The 12,238-nt window shown below is 30.3% G+C and overlaps 1 pseudogene; it reads left to right on the forward strand.

The window, feature by feature from the left end:
* The first annotated feature begins 2,848 nt into the window (after positions 1–2,848).
* On the forward strand, positions 2,849–6,129 carry LOC146942089 (uncharacterized; annotated as a pseudogene).
* Positions 6,130–12,238: the final 6,109 nt, after the last annotated feature.

A 12,238-nucleotide genomic window follows, 5' to 3' on the forward strand; every position in this document is an offset into this window, starting at 1 on the left:
TTGGGACACTGGTTAACATTTTCCAAAATGGCTTTTCATCGGAGGACATTGCATAAATAATGTAAGTAGAATACTCATTTTCGATAACAATTAGGTAGGTGGTCATTAACTTGAATGTTTTTTTTTAATTAAAAGTTTTAGCAATCAAGTATATATTAATTTATAAATAATAAAGTTTATGGTCACCGAAAGTGTAACCCAATGGTAAAATGGTTGAAAAGTTGAAGGGGTTTTGATAAGGAGATTCAAGGTTCGATCCTTGTTGTTAACATTTATACATCCCCTATAACAATATACTATTCGCTCCATCCTAAAATAGTTGAGAATGTTTAATCACTATTAGTTTTGTTGTCGCACTTAAAAAGTTAGTCGAGAATTCAACTATTAGCTTTTAAGTATGATTCTATTTTTACTTCAAATGATCACACTGAAGAATTAACGTTTTCTTTCAACTGGGAATTCCTTAACTACTCCAAAAAGTGTTAAGTATAAAGTTGAGTTCTTTTGTGAGCTAATAAATTAAAGAAAACATGAGTAAATTGCTAAGCAGAAAGATAAATGATAAATTAGGAGAAACATAATAAGTTTGATTTATTGTATCTGTCAAATAATGAAATGTCAAATCTAGCCCTGACTTGTCTTATTTGGCTATTCTCATTGCTTGTGCGTGTTTTTAGCCGTTATTAGGTGTATGTGACACTCCATCTTTGACTTGGTCTCCCAATATCTCGTTGCATTATTGTTTTCCCTATCCATGCGGGCATTGCCAGTTTTGGTTGTGGTTCGAAAAAAAAGATCGTTTTAGTTTATGGAGCTAAAACATATAACATTCTTAATTTGTCAAGTTCATCTTGTCTTTGATTGATCTAACACTCCTACGACCTTCATGAGACAATTTGGACTTGCGAAAGATGTTCCTCGCTCATATTCTGTTTCCTTTAGTTCGAGTAACCATCATTTGACTTCCTAGATTTCAACTAAACCTAATTCGGTTGTTGACCATTTTCCGTTGACAATTTAGATTATTTATAGATGTAAAATACTTCAAAACCTAATATATCAATAGTAAAAAGTATTTACTAGCGATTATATCAAATTTTCAAGTATATTTTTTTTTCATATATTCATGCAAGTAAATATTTGTGATTTTTTTTTTCAAAGGTGCACTATGAACTCCATAAATAAATTGAGAATTGAAAAAATGATAAATCTAAAAATACCGGCAGCTTCAAGTCCCGATAATCAAATGAGAAACGTGAAGAAGGGGAAGAAGAAAGGAAAGGACCAAAATGACAAGTATCTGGCAAGTTGTAAACAATCATGCATGCCCCTTGTTGTTTCTATTTCTTTTTGCTTCTTCTTCTTCTGTTCTTCTAAAACCTTTTCTTAATTCTCAAATTCCCAGTTCACACCCCCCTGACTCTTTATCTTTCTGTATAATAGTACTCTCTAATATTACTACTGCAATGTTTCAGCGGCTGACATGGTGACAGTACCTATAGTCCTTTATATTTTTCTGATTCATCTGTGAGTATTACTAGTCTCGTGAATCCTTTTTTGTTTTTTTCTGTTCTAAAACACTTATTTATTACCACTACCTTATTCCCTTGTTCATGTTACGTGCATATTTATGGGTGTAGAGATTTTTTATTTTTTTTAACTTAATTTAACAACAAGACGAACTAACCCCTCTCTGTTCTCTCTTGTTCCAATATCAAAATAAACGTGACCACAGTTACGATAGGAAGGAAGAGAGTACCCTGCCCAATTTTTTTGTTTTTATCCTATTCTTATTGTTTTTCCAATCGAAATCGAATCTCATGTTTAGAACAGGAGCAGGTTAATTAAACTATTTCATGGACATGGAAACTTTTTTGTGTCGTCACGTTTTAATATTCAATATTATCTATCCAAATTCAAACTTCTTTTTTTAGAATTACTGATTGATTTGCTTGACCGGAACAGAATTGATAGACCTAATTACGTGATTATATATAAGAATGGAAGATGAAATTAGACGGGGTCCATCTATGGGTCCACCCTTATTTTTGCACTAAAATGGTAGTATAATTTAGTAAGACAAATTTTGATATAAGAACGCATGTTATCAACAGCTTAACTTAGTCTTGAAAAAAAAAAACAATTCAGTCTAGAAACTAGCTAGGAACAATTTGATCCAAAACAATGAATAGCAAGGGTACCCTTAATTTTTTTTGTTCAAACTAGAGTACCGTTTACTTTGTAAGAATATTTTATATTTTTATTTTAAAAAATGTGTGGTAATTTTAGTTTTTTTAGATATATGGTAATGTTAGTTGTTCATAAAATGAACAATTGCGTGCGTTATCTTATTAATAAAAGTTCTTAAGTTGTCTTAAACTACTTTTTGGAGCCAAAATTTGAGGTTAATTTTGTCATTGTAATATTGACATCTAATGATTATTATTAGTTAATAGGAGTATATATTTAAGTAATTGAACAAACTTTTGCTAAATTTGTGTCATAAACTACTAAATATGTTTTTTTTTTCTTTCATAATCTTAGTTTGTTTTTTTTCCGTTTTTTTTAATTTCATAATCTTATTTTGTTTTTCTTTCATATTAGTATTTAATATATATTAAGCAATTGAACAAACTTTTGCTAAGTTTGTGCCATAAACTACTAAATACATTTTTTTTTCTTCCATAATCTTAGTTTGTTTTTTTCGCTTTTTTCTTTCATAATCTTATCTTTTATTTTTTTGATGGACATCATAGTTTGTCTACTATTTTCTCTATTTATTTGGAAATATAAACAACGATCCCCATAATTTTTTTTGTTAACTAAATTTTCCTGAACAAACTTTTGCTAAAAAAAATTCTCATTAAATTTGTGCCACAAAAAAAAAGAAAAATAAAAAGAAAAAAAAACCCCTCATCTAATGTTTGTTTTTTGTAACTAACTCTGTCTACATCTGTGTGCCACTTTATGCCAAACTAATCCTCTCTCAACTCTCTCTATATAAGTAACATCAAATAACATTTATAAGTCATATTTCACCCCCTTCATCCTTCGATTAAATCATCTTGCTTCAAATTAAATTACGTCATATTCTTTTTTTTGCTTTGAATCTCTTTTATTTTTATTTCTAACTTCGCTTTTATATCAACGATTAAAGTATATCTCTATTAATATTTCTAACTTTGTTTAACTTTATATGATTTATTTTTTCTCAATTCTATGTAGGTTGAATAATGTTATTGGATCTATCATGTATATTCACTTTTCATTTTCAAGTTTATGGTGCACATTCATGTTATGGATGATAGTGGGTCAACTACCTTTGTGTTGTTTGATATAGTTATTTCACAATACTTTGGAAAGACTGCAAAAGAACTAATGGAATTGGTAATGAACGTAAATATATTATTTTTTGTTTTCGTTTTTTATGTAAGATAAAAACAATAAACTTTGATCTTAATTGTTTACTAATACAAATCACAAACAAGGAAAGGCCACGTATGATTATCCAACTGAGCTTGACACCTTACGTGACAAGGATATGCTTTTCAAACTTAAAATCAATAAAAAATGTTGACCAGAAGTTTTATACATATGCCGTCAAAAAAGTTGTCCGATGACAGTGAAATCATTAATGAGTTTAAGAAAAAGTATCACATGAAGTGTCATGTTACTCCTCAAACTGGTGAGGAAGATGATGTTGATTTCAATGGTCCTAATACTCCCCAAACTGTTGATAACATGAAGGTAGTTAAATACACTTAATATCTACTTTAATAGTACTCATAAAATTTATTTAATTAACTATTGCTATTGCTATGAATTTTTATTCGTGTAGCTTCTTGATGATGAAGCTAATTCTATTCATAAACATACTTATCCATCCAAGTCTTTGATAAAGAGAAATGGCGACTGAGATGCAGCACATATTGACATTGATTACAGAACTCAGACGTCAACCACTAAGTTGCAAAAAGTTGTCAAAATTAATCAAGAACTCGAAGATTGATATTTTAGCACTTCTTAGTCTAGACTACTTAGATTTATTTTGTTTCGATTTTTTTTTACTCAATAAGTACTTTCTTAATTGTTTTGGAAATTTATTCCTTTGACATTTGCTAATTTGGTTCTTATGACATTTGATACTTTGGTGATGTGTGTCATATATCGAAAAATAACATGTTTACGTTTTTTGTCTACATCAATACTGCTCTATTGGGAGATGCGACGATGACCAAAATCACTTGCGTTGGTGACCAAAATAAATCACCTTATTTTATTTATTGTCTTTCATAACATGATCAGTATTCCCTTTCATATAAAGTGGCAAAAACCCATCTGCATGTGTAATCTCAATTAATATTTTGATCTTGGCCTTAAAATTTAACAATGTCCTACTACAGGTAGGACACACTACTATATCACATCTTGATTATTCGATGGTCTCTAATATTTTTTCACATATTGATTTTTAGTAATTATTGCATTTTTGTGTGATTGGTATCTTTTTTTTTTTTTTTTTACAGAATGTGATAGGTATCAGCTTGATCAACGTTTTAATTCATGTTCATGTATTAATAAATAAGAGAAACACATCATCCTCATGACTTCCGTCGCTGTAAACGTTTTGTAGAAACTAATAATATGTCATCTAAAATACTCATAATAGAGAAAATAGAGTTTTTAAGTTTTTTTAATTTGTAGGAGTGGACGAGACAGAATGAAATTGAATGAATAATCTTAGCTTTTATCCTTCTTTAAAATTTTTGGCTTTTATCATTTCTTCTCTTCTCTTCTTTGATTTCCATTTTATTTTCCATTTCTTATATTTATGATGATTTATGAGTTCATGGTGATAATGTGTCTCTTTGGCAACAAAGTTGAAATTATCTGCATTTAGACATTTTACTTTCTCAAATCCACATATTACTCATAGTTTGTTATAAGCACAAAGTAAATTTTATGCGAAAAGCCACACAAAAAACCTTACCGAGATGCACACAATTACGAAGATGTTAATTCTACGGAGTAGGCATTTGAATAAGCACACAAGTGGTAAGAGTTCTTCTTTTTTTAACTTAAAATTTATACTATTTAAATTTTCGTTTCTTTACCCCAACAAAAATCACTTTTTTTTAAAAAAAAAAAGTGATTTGAGGCAAATTCTTCCGGTCATTCCAAAGGGAACAAGATATGATGTTGTACATGCTAGCATTAATTCATCATACCTTTGGAAATATTGACGAGTCTTAAAATTGACGGAAAAAATGAGGCTTCAAACTGGATCTTCCTGTTCTGATGTCAATGAAGTCAAAGAGTTCTTAGATTGAATTTTAAATGTTGGAGATGGAAACATCGGAGAAAACAATTATGAGGAAGTTGAAATGGAAATAGATGGTATGTTGATCGAGAATTTAGGTGACCATGTTGCTTTAATTGGTGATCTTTCATTCTTTTTTTTTTTTCAAAATAGGGCAATTTTAGCACCTACCAATGATATTGTTGATTCATTGAACAATTACATTTTATCAATGATTCCTGGTGAGAAAAAAATATACTTATGTACTGATAGTCCGTCTACACATGATGAAAATATTAATAGTCCTGATGAGATTCTCACTCCATAATTTATGAACACCGTCAAATCTTCAGGGTCGCCGAACCATGAGTTAAATCTCAAGGTTGGAGTTCCAATAATGTTGTTGAGAAATATTGATCAACCATTAGGATTATATGCAATGGCACACGCCTTATAATTACCCAAAATGGGGAATTTCGTACTTTAGGCAAAGATAAATCAAGACACAATATTGGACAAAATGTTTATTTCCAAAGATTGACATTGACTCCATCTCCATATAATTCAAAACTTACTTTCACTTTTCAACTTAAACAGTTTCCTATTGTAGTCTCATTTACAATGACTATCAATAAGAGTCAAGGACAATTTGTTAAAAATGTTGGAATATATCTTTCAAAACCCATATTTTCACATGGATAGTTAAATGTCGCTCCTTCACGCGTTACTTCACGTGTTGGGATGAAGATGCTGATTTGCAAAGACGAAGGACATGTCTCCAACAAACTTATAATGTTGTCTACAAAGAAGTCTTTCAGAATTTAAGATAGGTAATTTACACATCAATATTTGTATATATTTTCTATTTCATTTTTGTTGTGTGCATCTAGCTGTTTTTAAAGGTTTTTTTTTAATTAAAACAATGTATTTCTTTGGTACTATATATATATATATATATATATATATATATATAATTATTTAAAATTGGTTGTTGCCATAAAAATTAAAACTTATCAACTAAATTTGATTTACAAATTAACAACATGTTATGCATTTTCCTTATACTTTTTTATGAAAATTATATGAAGATGTAATTTGTATTTCTCTTTATAACTTTTATCATTTAAAAGAAAAATTCATATCTAATCATACAAATTTATTCTATTTCATGGCAGGTTGATCATCATCTTTATGATGAATTTTTTCATTGGAACTAGCAAAAGTCATGGACACTAAACTGAATTTTACCGATTCAAGTGTTGAGAGTTGATACAGCTTTATTATCTATAAATGTGCATATTATTTCCTAAGGCAAAAATATATTAGTAGTTGCATTTGGTTATTTTTAGTTATCTATTTGTTGTGATATCAAGAATTCTAAATTACTTTAGGTTTTTATTGTTTTTGTTTTGGAAGCATAATTTCATGCTTATTAACAACTAATATTTCATTTACAATATCTTATTTATTAATCAGTGCCATAATTTACTTCCCGTGCATCGCACGGGTCTAAATACTAGTATTTTAGAAACAATGAATACGTCAAAATAATCGTTTTAATTATTTCTAGAAAAAGAAATGTTATTTTTTTTTGTGGTGGCCGGGGTTCGAACCTCGGACCTTGCATATTTTATGCATCCTACCAACTAAGTTAAGCTCACGACGACAAAAGAAATGTTATTTGGACAAAAACAATGATGTCCACCGCAATATTTGTTTTTCTTTTATATATAATCAAAATTGAATTGACGGAAGTACATGTGATACTTCACAACCCTAAACAAAGCACATAAAGTTCGAAATACAAAAATCTAACCGACGAGTTAGTATTTTATTTTCTCCCGTTAGAACGCTTCCCTTCAAGAATCTTCCATCTTCTTATTACGAAAAAATTAATACAACATATTTTAGAAAATGAAAATATAAAATATCAAATGAAAATATAAAATATTTTCATAGAGTAAACAAAACTTAGATTTTGATCGAAAAACTATTACTGCCTTTATCCCATCTCAATAGGGGAACACCTGATATCCTATAGAGTTTTGTTGGATATATATTATATGATACTCAATACCCAATTATTTGATGTCATGTTTTTTAATAAATATTTACTTATTTTCAATTTTGAATTGATTTTTCCTTAACCAACCAAAAAAAAAAAGAATTGTTTAATAAATTCACAATGATATTTATTATTTTTTAAATAAAAAAATAGAAGTAGAAAACAGTAAATATTTACGCTAAAAATAATAGCACCAAAGTTGCAATAGAGTTTAATATTTTGTTGGCATTGAAACACAACACCTTAGTATCTCCTAATTTGGTTCCCGTGAGCTTAGCTCAGTTGGTAAGGACAATGCATAGTATATGCAAGGTCCGGGGTCCGAACCTCGGACACAAAAAAAAAAAAAAAGTATCTCCTAATTTGAATAGTTAGGGATAAAAACCATTGAAGTTGTATAGGAGTCCAACATTGTTAAAGTTTCCAACCTATTGGATGTCTATATGTGTTCGGGAGCTAGGGGAGGGGATTCTCTCCTGTGACTGGAGAGTCCAGTGAGATCCTCTCCATTCAATTTTTTTAATTGCAAGCATTTATAATTATTAAAAGGCTAATTAAAGGCTCAGATTTTCACTGCAGAGCATCCAATGAAACATTTCATATAATCAACATCTTGCCATCTAATCGCTAAATCTTTCAATCAATACCACTTAACAGCCTTATAACTCTCATAATTTGGATGTTTACGATGAGCATTGCAAGAAGAGATAACGAATATGAGTATATTTGCTTGAGATAAATTAGGGAGAGTTCCAAATATAGATCCTCTATCACAGCTGCAATGTATAACAATTGTGAAAACTCTTTAGATCTAGATAGAGAAAATTATATCTTCAAATCTAAGACCATCCCCAATGGTGGTGTCTTTACCAATTAAGACACCGTACCTAATAGGTACCCCCATTGGGGAATTTTTTTTTGGGGGTCTCTTAAGACCCGGGGTCTTATTTAAGACCCCCAACTTTAAACGGGACCCGCACGCTTTTAATATTAAAAAATTGAAATGTAGTGATATAAAGTTATTGATAGTTGATTAGTGGGTCCCATTTAAGAACTTTGTGTGAGATCTGGGTTGGAGGGATTGAGTGCTTATTAGGTACTACTATTAAAAAATGATAAAAGAGTGATGTGTACGTGTGAGACCCATTTAAGTACCCAAAAATAGGTGTCTCCATTGTGGATGCTCTAACAATTCCTACAACCGCTACACAATGCAGTAGTGGTAGGGGATCCTCGCTAGAGATCCCCTACCCTACCGAGTAAGAAAATAATGGAAAACAAAAGCTGATTTTCCTCACAAGTTGACAAATCCTACCGAGCCCACCACTATGCATGACTATCAAAATTCACCCAAAAAAAAACAAACAAATTATAAACTCACTCATCATCACATACTTCTCTAACTTCACACTTTCTCTACACGTTGAAGAGCCAAGAAGATTCTATTCTAATTTCTAAAACTAAAAATACAGTGAAAGTGAAACAACCCCACCTCCTATCACATGACCACCGCCGGTACCTTTCAATAAAATCATATTTTTTTTTTTTTGAGGGAATAAAATCATATTTGTTATCATTGGACAAAACTTGCAATGGGAATTTCAAGGAGAGACAACTTCAAAACACACACCAAATACGGATGAACGATTATTATAGTAATTTTTTCGAAATGTTGGATTAGCTACACGACATCTTATTATGTTAATCATAAACATAGATACACCCTTTTTTTAAACATTAATCCTTCTAAGAGCCAAAGACTAAAGAAATATGTATTTCCCTATACGACAAAGCCACTGAGGTTCTTCTTCTGTCTCTTTTTGGACTTTCGTTTGTCTGTTTTACCCCCTCTTCAATTTCCATAAAAACAAACATTTTCTATTCATAAAGTTATATATATATTCTTAATTTTATGTTATTATCTCTTCAGTTTTTTTATTTTCAATTTCTAATTCAATGGGCCGGCTCAACTATGGAGGATATATGAAATTGACCATATATACATATATGACTAGCAAAAGAAATATATGCAAAAGTTGAATGCATAATTGAAATTAAAAGTTATACAATAAAAGACATATTTAGAATAAAGGGTATGTAGATGGAGGAGATTGGGTTGCATGTAAAAGTTAAAAGTGAAGTTGTCATGGGAAAGACATTGTAAAGCAGCTTCTTCATAGAAAATATTATGACCTCTACTCTATGATCAAATGCATGGCATTACAAATTTCTAATTTTTTTTTAAGATACTTTATGGTTACATTAAAAGGAGAGAATTGAACAACAACGGAGGTCTTTTCCCACCACTCAACCTTTTTTATTTCTCCTTTCCCCCTTTTCCTATCCCTTTATTTTTATCTTTCTTAAAGTTATTTCCATACATACGGCTTCTACGACGTGAATGGGAAATTATTAAAGATCTTTCTATTTATGTGAAATGATGAGATACTTTAATTTGCCTTGTATCATAGAATAAGAATATGATGAGATACTTTAATTTGCCTTGTATCATAGAATAAGAATAGAAGTAGTATATTCATATTCTACCACCTAACGGATCAATTCATCACACACCAAACATCACATATCTTTTAGTGATTTAATTAATTAATTAAAAAGAAAAGCAAGAGAAGTATTAGACAATTCACTTGATATGATGCTGGGCCTAAGAACTTAAGCTTTTAATTTTATGAATGGTCAAGAACGCATTCGCATGCATGCATGGCCGACCTCGCATGTCAAGTTGTGGGACCCAAATTATGTTTTCAGGACAACTAATTTTGAGATGTCTATGCTTGAACTAAACATATTAACCATAAAAGTCTAAATCACCGAATGTTCATAAAGAAATATAGAGGGATAAGGGATCGGCAAGTTAGATATTGCAGGTACTTCTTTCGATCTGGAATATAAGAATAAATCGTCAAATAAAATTGAATATTTGGTTCATATTTTTAACTAGATATATAAACTTTGTTTTACTTTTATTTGAGACCGAAGTACATTAATAACAGTATTAGTTTGTTATATTCACAATTCTTTATTACATCACTTCATATTTACTCACTTTAAAGAATCTAAATTCAACCATAAGTATAAGCATTAGGTTAGATTAACTCGAGTTTGAAAGTTTATAATGACCTAACTCATTTTTATAAAACTAACTTTAAATGTGAGATCATGTGTCACTATTTATAGCTTTATCTCTATTTTACCCGAGACATGAGTTTTTTCAATACACCCTTGTGTTCAATACTTCTGTACTTATTTTGTATATTTAAATGGTGGACAAACCAATTGTTACACTCTGATATCATATCATGTTTTTATATTAAGTCTAACACTACAAGAATTCCCTTAATCACTGACCAATTCAAAATCGCATTACTGGCGGATTTAAACCCTCAATATTAAACGTAACACACCCCCTCACGTTTAGAATTAGGTGAACACTGTTTACTTATTATATAAATACATTTTTGGATTAAATATGTTTTTGATCCCCATCTTTTAGTTTTAGACCTTTTAAAAAATTTCTTTGAACTTTGGTCTTTGTAAATTTTCTGTTATCAATTTTAGTATATGTTTTTTTTTTCTTTTTAAAAAGTTTGTATTTCATGTTCCAAGTAACTTTTTTTTTGTTGACATGTTATTGTTAAGACCTTAAAATATCAACACTTTAATAATTAAATTATTTATTTGATCTTTAATTTTAATTTATAAATAAACTAATAAAGATTAAATATTTAAATTATTAAATAATAATATTTTAAGGTCTTAATAATGACATGTTATAAAAGAGTTACTACTATAAACATGTGACGCAGACTTTTTAAAAAATAAATTAAAATTGACAACAGAGAATTAATGAGACCAAAATTTAAAGAAATTTTTAGAGGATACAAAATTAAAAGTTGATTTATATATGTTGGAACAAAATGTGTTTAACAATGAACCTTAAAGAGTTTTGATGATAACAAGGTATTAAAAATTGTAAATTGGACTAGCTAATATTTGTTCAAGTGTACAGGACCATAATTATAAAGTTACATCATCATTGGTTCTGAATGAGCAAATAAAGAGCAAAAGAAAATGAAGCTTAGATGATTCTGAAGGCAAAGCGCTCCTGAAGTCAAGCTGCTCCTGAAGAAATAGCGCTCCTGAAGTAAAGCTGCTCCTGAAGAATAGTGCTTCTGAAGACAAGAGGTCCAGAAGCCACATCATCAGAAGCTGCGTCATCAGAAGCTGCAGAAGTCATATCATCAGAAGCTGCATCATCAGAAGCTGCCTCATCAGAAGCTATTTCACCAGAAGCTGAATCTCAACTGGATTTGCAAAAGATTCAAGAATTGAAGAATTATCAATGCAAAAGCTGTCCATTGGATTCGAAAACACAAACAAAGGATTAGTGGAATTTTGCAACGGTCATTTCAAAGGTGTTTGAAGGCTTGTGCTTGCATTTTGGACGAAAGCGTTGACATTGTACTTTGTACGAATTGTACAACCACGTTCTCCACTACTCTGTTTTGTGTCCACGCTTCAAGACAAGAAAACAGCTCCAGAATACGGTCTCGCCTGCATATATGTTCCTTTGGATAAGGAATGGATTTCAAATTGGTTCTTCATAGGACAACAACCAAATCAGGCAAAAGATCATTGGTGAAAGATCAAGCTTCAACTAACGACTCTTTGGTGTGCTGGCAATTTCACAACGTCTCTTTCACACCTCTATATAAAGGAGTGAAGACCTAGAGTTTTGGTAATGCAAGAACGCTAAACGAAAGACTCACAAGATTTTCACAAGTACCAAACCTCTGCTGAAATTGTTCTGCATTCACTTAGAATTTCTGTGTCTCAAAGTCATATCTTAGAAA

The sequence above is a fragment of the Medicago sativa genome, chromosome 3 (assembly GCF_051527215.1).
Source record: "Medicago sativa cultivar Bolivia chromosome 3, Bolivia_mono, whole genome shotgun sequence".
NCBI classification, from domain to species: Eukaryota; Viridiplantae; Streptophyta; class Magnoliopsida; order Fabales; family Fabaceae; genus Medicago; species Medicago sativa.